Below are 13,106 nucleotides of genomic sequence, written 5' to 3' on the forward strand. Positions count from 1 at the left end.
GAGTGTAGGTGAAGCTTGCTCTGCAAGGTGTTACAAACAGAAAAATAAAAAAAGAAGAAGAACATACTTCTGAGGTATTGAAATTAAATGTTTTCCAACAAATATTTGTACCATCTTTATGCTATTTCAAGGTGAGAAGGAACATTCAATTAAACTGGCTCAGCCTGTGTGCATTCCAGTCTCCATAAATGCCATGGCAACCTATGGCCAGTACCTTCTTCCAGTACCAGTACTAGGCCAGCTGTCTACTGTACGTTTGAATTTCCCTAACTGGTGAGCTGTGGGTTTGAGTTCCTGCTGCAGACACTGCTATAATACCTTGGTTGAGGACAGGCCACCCACATGTCAGAACATGGCTGTTGATTGGTTATAATAAGACACATTTACTGGCTCCCCTAGTGTTATATCCAGCTACATGAGGTTAGAGGTTAACTTGAAACAAATTATAAATCTTTCAGAATCACAAAGCAGGGTCAGAAAATTGCCTCAGTGCAGGCCACTTCTAGCATTCAGCTGTGACCTCTTACCTGGTTCCTCTTTGCTTCTTCTCTTGACTTTGCTCCTCATGCATACTCCCTTTGGATGTCTTCAGTTTTCCCTCCCTGTCCTTTATACTTGAATGTTTCTGGATATTTTTATGGACCCTGGTGCCCACCTCATTCGGATGTAATCCGTACAGATCGGACAGCTGTCCTTTGCCATGATGAGGCCCAGCAGCCCAGAAATCTGAAGTCTTCTTCTGCACACCTTGTCTTCAGCTGTGTGCTGTGTTGACTGTTTAACTTGAGACATTGTTTTCCTTTGCCTGGTACTGGTAGGATAATAATAATAATAATAATAATAATAAACTTTATTTTATATAGCGCCTTTAAAGGTGGCTTCTCAAAGCGCTTTACAGGATGACAATAACAATAAATAAGAAGAATACACAAGATAAAACACAATTACAATTTATAGAGGAGACCGTGGATGGTGGTACTAAGAAGAGCAGAGGGGTTAAGAATGGAACCAGTTAAGTAAAGGCTTTTCTGAAGAAGAGGGTTTTGAATCTGGATTTGAAGGAGTTTAGAGAAGGTGACTCTCAGATATCCTTGGGCAGAGAGTTCCAGAGCTTGGGGGCATAACAGGAGAAGGCCCTGTCACCCATACAATGTAGACGGGCTTGGGGGACAGTAAGGAGAGCAGAATTAGAAGAGCGAAGGTTGCGAGGTGGGGAGTAGGGTGATAATAGTTCAGACAGGTACTGAGGTGCCAAGCCATGCAGAGCCTTATAGGTGAGCATGAGGATTTTAAAGTCTACACGGAATTTGACCGGAAGCCAGTGCAAGGACTCCAGGATAGGAGTAATGTGAACACTTGCACTAGACTTGGACAGGACTCTGGCTGCTGAATTTTGGACATACTGCAGTTTGTTCAGAGTAGATTTAGATACCTTGGCGAGTAGAGCATTACAGTAGTCAATTCGAGAGAATACAAATGTGTTGATCAGCTTTTCAGCCACAGTTAATGATAGCATAGGGCGTAGTCTAGCAATATTTCTAAGGTGAAAAAAAGATGTTTTGACAGTATGCTGCACATGTGGGTCGAATATTAAGCCAGAATCAAATATAACCCCAAGGTTTTTCAATTTTGATTGAAGCTCAAGTACAGAGCCATCTACAGATAGGGTTACAGGACTGGCTTTACGAAGTTGATGGGGGGGTGCCAATAAGCATGACTTCAGTCTTGTCGCAGTTAAGATGAAGGAAGTTTTGAGTCATCTATATTTTTATGTCAGAGATGCAATTAGATAGAATAGAGACAGCCACATCAGTGTCAGGTTTGGTATGGATGTATATTTGAGTATTGTCAGCATAAAAATGAAAGCTGAGGCCATGTGATCTTAAAAGCTGACCAAGTGGGAACATGTAACTGCTGAAGAGCAAGGGGCCCAGTATTGAGCCCTGAGGAACACCAGACTTAACAAGACCAATTTCAGACCTGTACCCAGCCATGTTAGGCTTTTTTGGCACGGGGGTAATGGCATCAGTTTTGAGGACCGTTGGTACAATGCCAGTGCTCATGGATTCATGTATAATATTGAGGACAATGGGACAGAGAGAAGAGAAACAGGACTGAAATAAAGTGGTGGGAATGGGATCTAAAATAGATGTGGTGGGTTTCATGTGTGTAACTAGTTTATTGAGGGATGCTGAGTCAAGAAGAGAGAAGCTGGAGAGAAGGGAACCAGATAAGTTGGATGAGGAGGGATGGGAGGGAGGTATGGAAATGATACAGATGCAGCCATTCAAAATGGGTGGGGTATTTCGCGGTATACCCCGGTGGGCGTGTCGCATCAAAACGCAGTATCACGCGATATATCGCGTCATTTGACGTCATGCCAGAAAGTATCCGGAATCACCTAGTAAAACCGCCAGGAGGAGCCAATAAAGCTTAACCTCTCATGTACAGCATTTGAGCTTTTAAATTTAAACTGTGTATTACAGCATGTTAATCATCAGTCATTAAAAAGTTGGTATATTTTATGAAAGCAAGATTGCTCAGTTGGACAAAAGTACACAACCTACCTTTATCAGAAATATTTATGCATCAAAGCCTTTACCGAAGATATTACTAATAGTATTAATAATGAATGACTTTGGACAAGCTGTAAACTCAAAGTATTACGCTGGTCCACATTCTTTCTAACTGTCATTTTAAACGAAAATACTTTTAGTTTTTTCTTTGACAAACACCACAGCATTTCGTGGATCTAACTAATGAGGACAGGACATTAGCTAGCCAAAAGATAAAGGAATGACTTTTTTTGCTAATTTCTTTAGCACATTTGTACAAGCACTTGGAATCTGTCCAAGCCCTACTTTGTCAGGCATTTTCTTTTACTGCAACGGACATAAAAACTCCCTTGCTTTTAACAGAGCGTTTCATAATTTCTAACTACGAAAATTATTTAACTGCGACACTTATCATTCAACCAGAGCTCAAAATATCACAAGGATCCTCAAGAGCACATCAAAGACTGTATTAAAAGATACTTGTGTCAGATACATGAGAATCCAGGCTTTTTTATTAACGCTTTCTTTTCCATATACCAGATATTATGGAACCACTTCAGAAGGGTGTCAGCCAGTCAGATTCCAGGAATCGGTACTTTAAAGAAAAAATACACACCTGTATTCCATTTCTCCCTAAACATTTTAAGCATCGAAGTCTTTAACTAACGTGAAATAGCGTGTAAAAAAGTGGTAGTTTTAAGCTTTTCTGCTAATATAATATGGAATCGCGTATCTAAAGAAATTAATAACGATATGATTATATTCGTGTACTGCGACAGGGCTGTGTAGGGCTGTTTCGCCTCTCTCTTCATGCAACTTCCCTAGTAGCCCACTGGTCTACATGCCTGATTACTAAACCTACAGGTTGTGTGTTCAAATCCAGCTGGTGCTGCAACTTTTCTTTTAACAAATATTTCTTTGAAAAAATAGAATAGCAATATTATGGACAATTAATTGACTTTTATATTTCTAAATATCACAACATGATCGAATTTAAGTCATTTTAATAACAATGAATAATCACCTATGCGTTACAATATAAACATTTATATTGATTTAAATCGCGTTTTGATTTAAATCGCAAACACGTGTTTAAATATATGTTTTTTGATTCACAATCAGACAAATGCAACATAAATTGATACTTTGTCTTCTAAGTATCTTAATAAACTTTCAGCATAGCTTTCTCCCCGTTTAGATTTATTTTTCTTGGGATCTTGGGATCAAACGTGGAAAGATTAGATTGTAATCGTTTTTATTTTTTAAATACATTTTAGAAAAGTGTAATCTATACTAAAAAGCTGTACACCACCTGCTATAATGATACATATTGTAATACTTTCGGGCTCGGATAGGACGGACACAAGAACTCAGACTTGCGGAGTTAAAGCAAGTTAAAGCCTTGATTTTATATATCACCTTTAAAAGTGGCATCTCAAAGCAATACAGATTACAAAGTAAATAGCCAACACTGATTGTACCCATCTGTCATGCTAATAAAGCACCTTAAATTGAAATGAATCGAGAGAGGGAGGGGGGGAGCATGTTTGAGCTGTCGCCATCAAAGTCTTTACCGAAGATATTACTAATAGTATTTACAGTATAATGAATGACCTTGGACAAGCTGTAAACTCAAAGTATTGCCCTGGTCCACATTCACCATGCCTTTCTCATGCCCATAGAAGATATTGATTTAGGAACATGTATACTGTACTGTATACAGCATGTATATGTATATTTAATAAGTTTAAGTATTGAATATTTATATGGAATTTTACGATAACGTGTGTGAAATCCATAAACGATATTAGATTTGGAACATAAACATACAGTATGTAAACTGTATATGGCTGGTCTTGGTACTTTAAAGAAAAATACACACCAGTATTCCATTTCTCCCTAAACACTTTAAGCATCGCAGTCTTTAACTAACGTGAAATAATAGGGAATATAATGTGGAATCGCATATCTAAAGAAATTAAAAACGATATAATTTGGTTTCTGTCAAAGCGCAATGAAACCTATAACTTGATTCTTATGGACGCCCGGTCCCGCCAGGGATTAAAGAAAAACATGGAATCGCGTATCTAAAAGCGCTAAATTGCATTTTGAGTGCGGTTTTTGACTTTTTTTAAATTACAACCCATACATTAGCTGATACTATTTAGACTTTTTTTTAAACTATTTTCATGAAACCTCCTAGAGTAACGAAATGTCTTGCGTTGTACAGCTTTTCAGCTAAATACTGTATATTTATCGCTTACGCCTGACATAAGAGGTGCCCGATAAAAACCGATTGAACAGCTCTGTTGGAAGTTTCGTGAAAAAGGAGGTTTTGTGAAAAAGCTACAGGAGTGCCAATCGTAATCGTTTTTATTTTTAATCGTTCAATGCAGATGGCTGGTGGCATGTTCCATAAGAGTACGGTAATTAAAAACCATTAATACTTTCGTTGGAGTTTAAATAAAGTTGATGTTTTATCTAGGGGCTGCTCGCCTGCGTCTGAATAGCGGCTTCTAAACTGTGAAAACGTGTCTGTCTTTCCGTAGGGGGAAGGGAATCTGATCTGCAAGGCCCTTTGGCTACAAAAGTAAAAAGAAGGCGTTCGCTCTCTCTCTCTCTCTCTCTTTTGATTATTACATCCAATAATCAAAAATGACACAATAAACATAACCATAATAACGACCAACCAACAAAAACAACCATATAAACATAATACCAACCAAAAACATAGATAACAACCACAATACAAAATCAAATATATCAAACCATTAAAGTAAAACCGTCCTCCAATTATCAACAAATCTCAATATCTTGTACGAATTATTTGTAATACAAACCAAAAATAGCCCGCAAACTCAAATTCCTCCAATTATCATAATCCCGCCCCTTATGCAAAACCAAACCCTCCTCCCATCCCAGTTTATCCTCTTTATCATAAACAAAATCCACCTCAATTTTCAACATAAAGCATTACACAAAATCAATACCTGTTATGCTCTTCGTTAATGTCTAAGCCGGAACACATCATTATATCTCATTTTGTATTTCTTTAAAAAAAAAAAAATCATTTGCCCAGCCTATCAGTATTGTTGTTATTGTTTTTATCCTGTAAAGCGCTTTGGGGAGCCACCTTTAAAGGCGCCATATACAATAAAGTTCATTATTATTACTATTGTTAATTTGCTGGAACGAGAGGTTAACATTATTACACAGAAGACAAAGATGGCGATTTACGTTGCATTGTGCATTGTGCTGCTGTAATACAGTTTTAAATAATTAAAAGTCTAAACAGTATCAGCTTTATTTATGGGTTTTAAATAAAGGCGATTTAAATCAATATAAATGTTTATATTGTAACGCATAGGTGACTATTCATTGTTATTAAAATGACTTAAATTCGATCATGTTGTGATATTTAGAAATATAAATTTGTTTGGTGCGAGTGAAGTTTTATTTAATCTCTGACCCAGGGAAACGTTTTATTTTTTCAAAGAAAAGTTTGTTAAAAAAAAAAGTCATGGTTCCAGCTGGATTCAAACACACAACGTGTGATGTGGGAGTTAGGAACCTAACCCACAGCGCCACCGGCAAGGTCACATGAGGAGTGTTGAAAAAGCCCTACAAATATTATCAACAGACATCGTACAGCATGTACTATTCTTGAGTTGCGGTACATGAATATAATTATATCGTTATTAATTTCTTTAGATACGCGATTCCATATTATATTCCCTTTCAATCAAATTCTAAAAGTATGCTTGTTGACTCCGGTATCACGTTAGTTAAAGACTTCGATGCTTAAAATGTTTAGGGAGAAATGGAATACTGGTGTGTATTTTTTCTTTAAAGTACCGAGACCAGCCATATACTGTATGTTTATGTTCCAAAATTAATATTGTTTATGGCCTTCACACGCATTATGCTCCTATTCTTTTTATGCTCAGCTACTAAGATTTCCCTTCAGTGGTAAAATTCCATATAAATATTCAATACTAAAACGGGCACAGTAAAGACATTTAAATCTTTCTACGACCGACCAATGCACCACGAGTGCCCCTGTCGGTCAACCAATCACGTACCGCGGTATTTTGCATCGTGACGCGCGAGGCTGTAGCCAATTACCTCCGGTACGTGTCTGTGCCGCGCACTTTGAATGGCTGCATCTGTATGCGTAGTGGAGAGAATGTGATGCCGGATGTTGTCAATCTTAGAATTAAAGAAATCTAAGAATGTGTTGAAAAGTTGTGATGAGGCAGGTAATGGGTGGGGCAGTTTGGCTTGAGCAGTCTGTTGATAGAGGAGAAAAGATGTCTGGGGTTGTTTTGGTGATTTTCAATGATGTGAGAGAAGTAGGTGGATCTAGCAGACTCTATAGTAACCTTATATTCAGATAAGTAATCTCTCCAAGCCTGATAAATTCTGCAATTTCCCTCACGGGATCAATAAAGTATCTATCTATCTAATGGAACAAGTAATAGGTTTATTCCATGCTGAAAAAAAGAAGAAAGAGAACACAACGTTTCGGCCGTGGAGCCTTCTTCAGGTGTGAGAGAGACAGGGCAGTAGGCAAAGGTAAAGTAGCGGGAGAACAAAGGTTGGGAGGGAGGAGGAGTGAGAGGCGGGAGCAGGGGACAGAAAGAGAGGCCAATCAAGAGGTGTTAAGTCAGAATGGGTGCAGAGAGGTGTGAAATGAAACTTCCAATGAAGGGAGAAAATTTAAAAGAACAGTAGTCTGTCGTTAAGGGAAGGGAGAAGGTGTGATCCTAGCTGCAGAATAATTTTAGTTTCGGTGGTCTTTCTGATGTATGAGTTTGGAAAACCGTCTTTGAGAACACAGACGGAGAGATTAGAGTGGTCGTGGCCGTCAGAGGTGAAATGAGAAACAATGGGCTTGGAGAGATCTTTAATCTTTACAGCCCTGACGTGTTCTCTGAAACGGTCTCCGAGTCTCCTTCCTGTTTCTCCAATGTAGATGGCTGGGCATTTACTGCAAGAGATACAGTAAATAAGGTTGCTGGAGGTACAAGATGCTGTCTGGGTGATCCGGAATTGTCCTGAGGGGCCTTGAATGAGTGTGGTGGTGGCTGTGTATTTGCAGGTGATACAGCGAGCTCTGTTGCAAGGGAAAGTGCCTGGTGTGGATGGTTGTTGAGGGCGGTCAAGGGAGCTGTGAACAAGGAGGTTACGCAGATTAGGTGGTCGGCGATATGAGATGATAGGGCGATCAGAAAAGAGGGCCCCAATGGAGGGATCATCCTGTAGGATGGAAAAGTTGTGGTTAATGGTCCTGGGGATAGGAAGTGTTTTAGGGTGGTAAGGAAGCACCAGAGGAATGCGGTTGTTACGGCGGGAGTTCCTGATCGGGTTGATGGTCCGGGGGGTGTTTTTGGCTCGGGCAAGGGCCCTGTCAATCACACTGCTGGGGTATCCTCTGTTGATGAAAAATGAGTACATTTCGAGGGCTTGGTTCTCGAAGTCGATGTCGTCGCTGCATAACCGTCGTAACCTAAGGAACTGTGAAAAAGGAAGAGAGTTTTTAGTGTGGTTGGGGTGAAATGAGCTGTACAGGAGGTAGCTGTGTGAATCCGTGGGTTTGTAATAAACTGAAGTGGACAGTCGGGGGTAGTTGATAGACAAGTGGATGTCTAGAAACGGAAGAGTAGTGGAAGATATGTTAATCGTATATTTGAGGGACGGGTGGAAGTTGGTGAAATGGTGCAGGAAGAACTCAAGCTGATCGTTGGAGCATGTGGCGGCACCGACGCAGTCATCAATATATCGTTTGTAGAGGTCAGGGACATAGCCAGTGTAGGAAGCGAAGAAGCGTTCTTCTACCCAGCCGACAAAAATGTTGGCATAGCTGGGTCCCATTCTGGTGCCCATGGCAACTCCACTGACCTGTTGGTAAAAAAGATTATTGAAGGAGAATGCGTTCAGTGTGAGGACCAATTCTGCAAGGCGTACCAGGGTGTGGGTGGGTGGATCAAGCACTGTGCATTTGTCCAGCATGTGCTTGAGTGCTGTAAGGCCGTCATTATGGGGAATGACGGTGTACAGAGATGTGATGTCCATGGTAAAAATGTAGCATTCGGTACCCTGAAATTGGAAATCATTAAAAAGTTGGAGCGCGTGGTTGGTGTCTTTGATGTATGAGGGAAGATCTTCAACCATCTGATCTTCAAGATAGTTGATAGTTGAAGATCTTCAACTATCTAATGTACATTTAGACTGGAAAGACGCCACCTACACTCAAGTTTGCTAGAGGCTGCCTTCATGGATCGCAGATGGTCATTGTACTGTACCAGGGGGCAGGGCGAGAGAAGGAGATGGTTCGAGTTTTTAAAGGCGCAAAGGTGTCGAGGGTAGATAAAAGAGCACTGTCAATTAACTGTATTTTGTCCCTAGAGGGTCAGAGGAAGAGAAACAAGATAAGGAGGACAGAACAGAATTTGCAAACCTTGGGTGATCAATTGATTGCCAGTTGCAGAAATTTACAGAGAGTTGGGGGGGGAGGTGTTAGAAACAAGTAATTGCAGATTGAAAAGAATGGCTAAGTGGTTAGAGAGGCCTAGATCAAAGCATCCCAAAAGAGAAAGGAAGTCTTTAGCCAGACTGGAAGAGGTTGAATCGATGTGTATATTAAAGTCCCCTAGAATAAGGGTCCTTTTAAACTTAAGGCATAAGAATGAGAGAAAATCAGCAAACTCACCTAAGAAGGCTCCACTGGGTTTGGGTGGTCTATAAACTGTGGCAATAATAGTAGATTGGGGGATAGAAACATTTAAAACAAGACACTCAAAAGAAGAGGGAGGAGGTATAGTAATAGGACTTAGACTGTAAAAAAGGTTGTAAATAACAATGTTCCCCCGCCTCTGCCTGAAAGACGTGGAAGGTCAAACAAACCATACCCAGGAGGGACTAGTTGGTTGAACAGGAGTCCATCGTTTTGTTTGTGCCAGGTTTCGGTTAAGCACAGAAGGTCCAGTTTTTTTTCTATGATGATGATGCATAAAAGAAGAGCCTTGTTGTTTATGGAGCGGGTATTGAGTAGCGCTGATCTGGCCAGTCTCGGGGATTCAGGGGGAAGCGGAGTGCGTTCCAGGTGCGGTAGTGAGAGGAGATTTTTGAGGTCGGCGCTAGTACGGGATGGACTTACAGTCGTGCGCCAAAAGGCAGGGATAGAGACTCCACTGGCAGACGAACGAAAAAAACAGCGTCCTGTGCTGCAATGGATGTAGCGACTCGGTCGTAAAATCCCAGTTAAACGGCAATAATCGAATGTGTCTTTCACCAGGAAGTAGCTTTGTTTTAGTTGAAGAAGTTGCGTTGCAGTGTACCTCAGAGACATGATCGATGAATCAAGACGGGATGGAAATCCAGAATAAGGCGGTAGCAAGTGGATAAGACGGTAGCAAGGATTGCTGAGAAGACCACTGCTTTGGTGCAGTTCTTTAGTTCATTTACAACGTGTTTAAATTTGTTATAGATGGAAAGTGTGCTGTATAGACCAATGTTGTTTGTGCCTGTATGGACAACAACTGTGTTTTCACTTGCCTTAGCTGATAGCCTGAATATTCTGTGGAAAATATTGTAACGCTTACGGCCGACAGGTACTGTGTAAGAGCCGGCGTACCAGAGCAGGTGACGTCACCGCCCTTCCCTGTGATAGCAGGACTACAGCTACTGGGCTGTGGAGAGATCTCTCTTTAGCTCACGGGGCTAGGTCGCTGCAGAGAGACGCGGAAGTCCCGGGTTCGAGCCCCGGACAGTGTGGGGCCGACCTGATGCGGCAAGGGCGCCCGCCTGAGCCCCCGTTGCGTTACAATATCAACCTCTTCATCTACAGGAAGACAGGAAAGTGTTGTTGTCTGATACCTGATGCAAAGTTCAGTTACAGTGGTCTGGAGGATAGAGTCTCCAATGACCACAACATCTGGAAGTTGAGTGTAGTGTATGAATTTGAATTAGTTTCAGTGTGAAGATACACAAAGGTCTTAAAAAAGCTCTGTAATATCAAATCCATAACCACAAATTTAGTTCATGCAATAATTGCTTCCATTTATTTTTCAGGAAGGATTGTTTACTGAATTATTAATGAGCAGTACAGAGCGAAAGCTGCTAAGGCTGATTGCTCTTCCAGTGTTCTTTATGTTAAACAGTACAGGATACAGAAATGTAGGTGAGCTGCTGAGGAATGTGACATGAGTGAACTCATAAACCATTAGTGAATGAACTTGTATTTAATTTCTTTTCAATTGAACTGAATATGGAACTTCTAAAGACATTTTGCATAAAGGTACAAACCACAGCAAAGCAGAAACTTTAAAATGTCAGAATTCACAAGAAGATTAAATCTTCTCATGCAGATCACAATAGCACTACTGCCAAAGTCAAGCTGGTTTACCAAGTTAAGAGTACTGTAACCAAAGTTGGCAGATTACAGAATAATCAACGAAAGTTACTGTCTTTAAATTGGATGAAATAGGAGGGTCAAGACTTCCAGTGTGGAGTGGTATACACCCAATGATCTGTCCCCAATGTGCAGTTCTGTTGTTGTTATCATTATCTATCAGAATTAGATCATACAATCCAGTACACCACCCAGGTAAATGTGACAGAGATATGATAACTGACAGAAAATGATAACTGGCATGAATCAAACTTTATTAACAATCAGACAAATCTCCTTTCCAAGTTTTGAAAATAATATTAATCTTCCAAAATATTGTATATTTGTCTCACAATTCTGCTTAAAATTAGCTGCTTTTAATTCTCCAAAATCTAAATCTTTGTGTTTAGGAGAAAAAATGGAAATCCTTACTGCAGAAGGCACTGAAGAAATGAATTTCTCCTTGCAGCCTCTTTTTAAAGAGCAAACAGGGCAACTGTGGACTATTAAAAGCCACTTTAATGGAAATTTTGAAGAGCAAAATGAACATGACTCTGTTAATATCACAATGAAATCAGCTGAAATCTAAACATGGCATTAGTTGACTCCGTAGCAAACTGAGGCTCTCCAAGAGGAGGGTAATTGTAATATTGGGTGAAGATAGGCTGCTGATGTAGATTCTTGTGATCCTAGAGGCGCAAAGCATTACGGAAATAAAGACAGGTGAACACATGGTGCACTGTAATGGCACTGTAAATGCAACAAGTCAGCAATTTGACACTCTCAGAAGAGAAATGAAAGAAGCACTCAACCTATTCTTGGAGATAAGCACTTAGAAAAAAGATGGTGAAAATCTGTATTTTCTGTAGAATGCCTGCAATCTCAAGAGCTGTGAAGCTGAGTTTCTGAAATTACAGAAATGTACTTTTTGTACCTTCCACCCGTTTTCAAATGAGCTGTGCAATTGTAGCTCAGCTCCCCTGCCTGAAGTTCTGCACACACACAACACAGACTGTAATCTCAGAAGGAGCACAGCTGGCCAGAGCACATGTATTTGCTACGACCAGTAATCAGAAACCTGTTACCAGAAAACGCTCTAACCCATCCCCAGTGCCGGCTAATTCCACAAAGCACCGCCGCACGTGTTAATCAATCAGACTCAGCTGTCCTTCACTAAGCTCACCCCAGTCTCCACTCCTTATAAACCCTCATTCAGTATCAGGCAGCGCTCGGTAATGGTTTCTCTCTTGGAGCTACTACCTCCCCTGTTGTTCTGGTTGACTTCCTATTCTTAACCCCCCTTGGTCTTTTGGATGTTTGCCTGTTTTGCTGTTTACTGACTACGTCTTTGTCTACGAGTGCTTCAAGCGACTGTCAGCACCCTTCTTTTAAATATTATATATTTCAGTTTAGGCAGTTTAGACTCCGAACAGTAAAGTCAAAGCAGGTTGATGGGCTCTTCATAGTTCACAGCCCTTTTATGAGCCTAAACCCGGTCAGCCAGGTGCCCCCCAATTTTTTTCAATTTTCAACATATTTAACACTACAGTATCAGTGTGTTTAATTGACCCAAGAAGATAGAAATTAGTTGATTTCATTAAAAATAAAAGACTGCGCTGTGCATGTTATTATGCCATTTTTCATGAGTTATAGTAAAAGTCCCATTAAGCCATCACTGTCCTGATGCTTTTGGGCAGCACTGGACGTTCGGAATTCCTTGCTGTTAAGTCCCAGTGTGTGGTCTGTGTGTGTTTTTTTGTTATGTTCCACACTGCTGACCTTTGATTGTTCTCCCTTCCCCATTGGCCCACCATTACACCACTGTTCCGTATGACATCATTTTCAATCAGCTCTCAGTATATAACATGGAGGTTTTCAGACGGAAGAGGCCTTTTGTTTGACTTTGGTCCTGCTTGGTTTTGCTTTGCTTCATTTTGCTTTGGTTATCGCTTCGCTTTTGCTTCAGCTTTGTTGGTTTGTTGGTTTCTGTTTGTTTCTTTGTACTTTCATTTGTTTGTGTTTATCCTTGTTTTGCCATTACCTTGCCCTAATGTGTTACATGTTCAACCTTTGTGCTCTTTTGTACCCTGTTCCTATTGATAACTCTCATTTTTCCCTTATTTGTATTCCTAGTTCACGTGTTTTTGTGTGAACTTTTG

This window comes from Atractosteus spatula, chromosome 1 (genome assembly GCF_055471065.1).
Source record: "Atractosteus spatula isolate fAtrSpa1 chromosome 1, fAtrSpa1.hap1, whole genome shotgun sequence".
Taxonomy (NCBI): Eukaryota; Metazoa; Chordata; class Actinopteri; order Semionotiformes; family Lepisosteidae; genus Atractosteus; species Atractosteus spatula.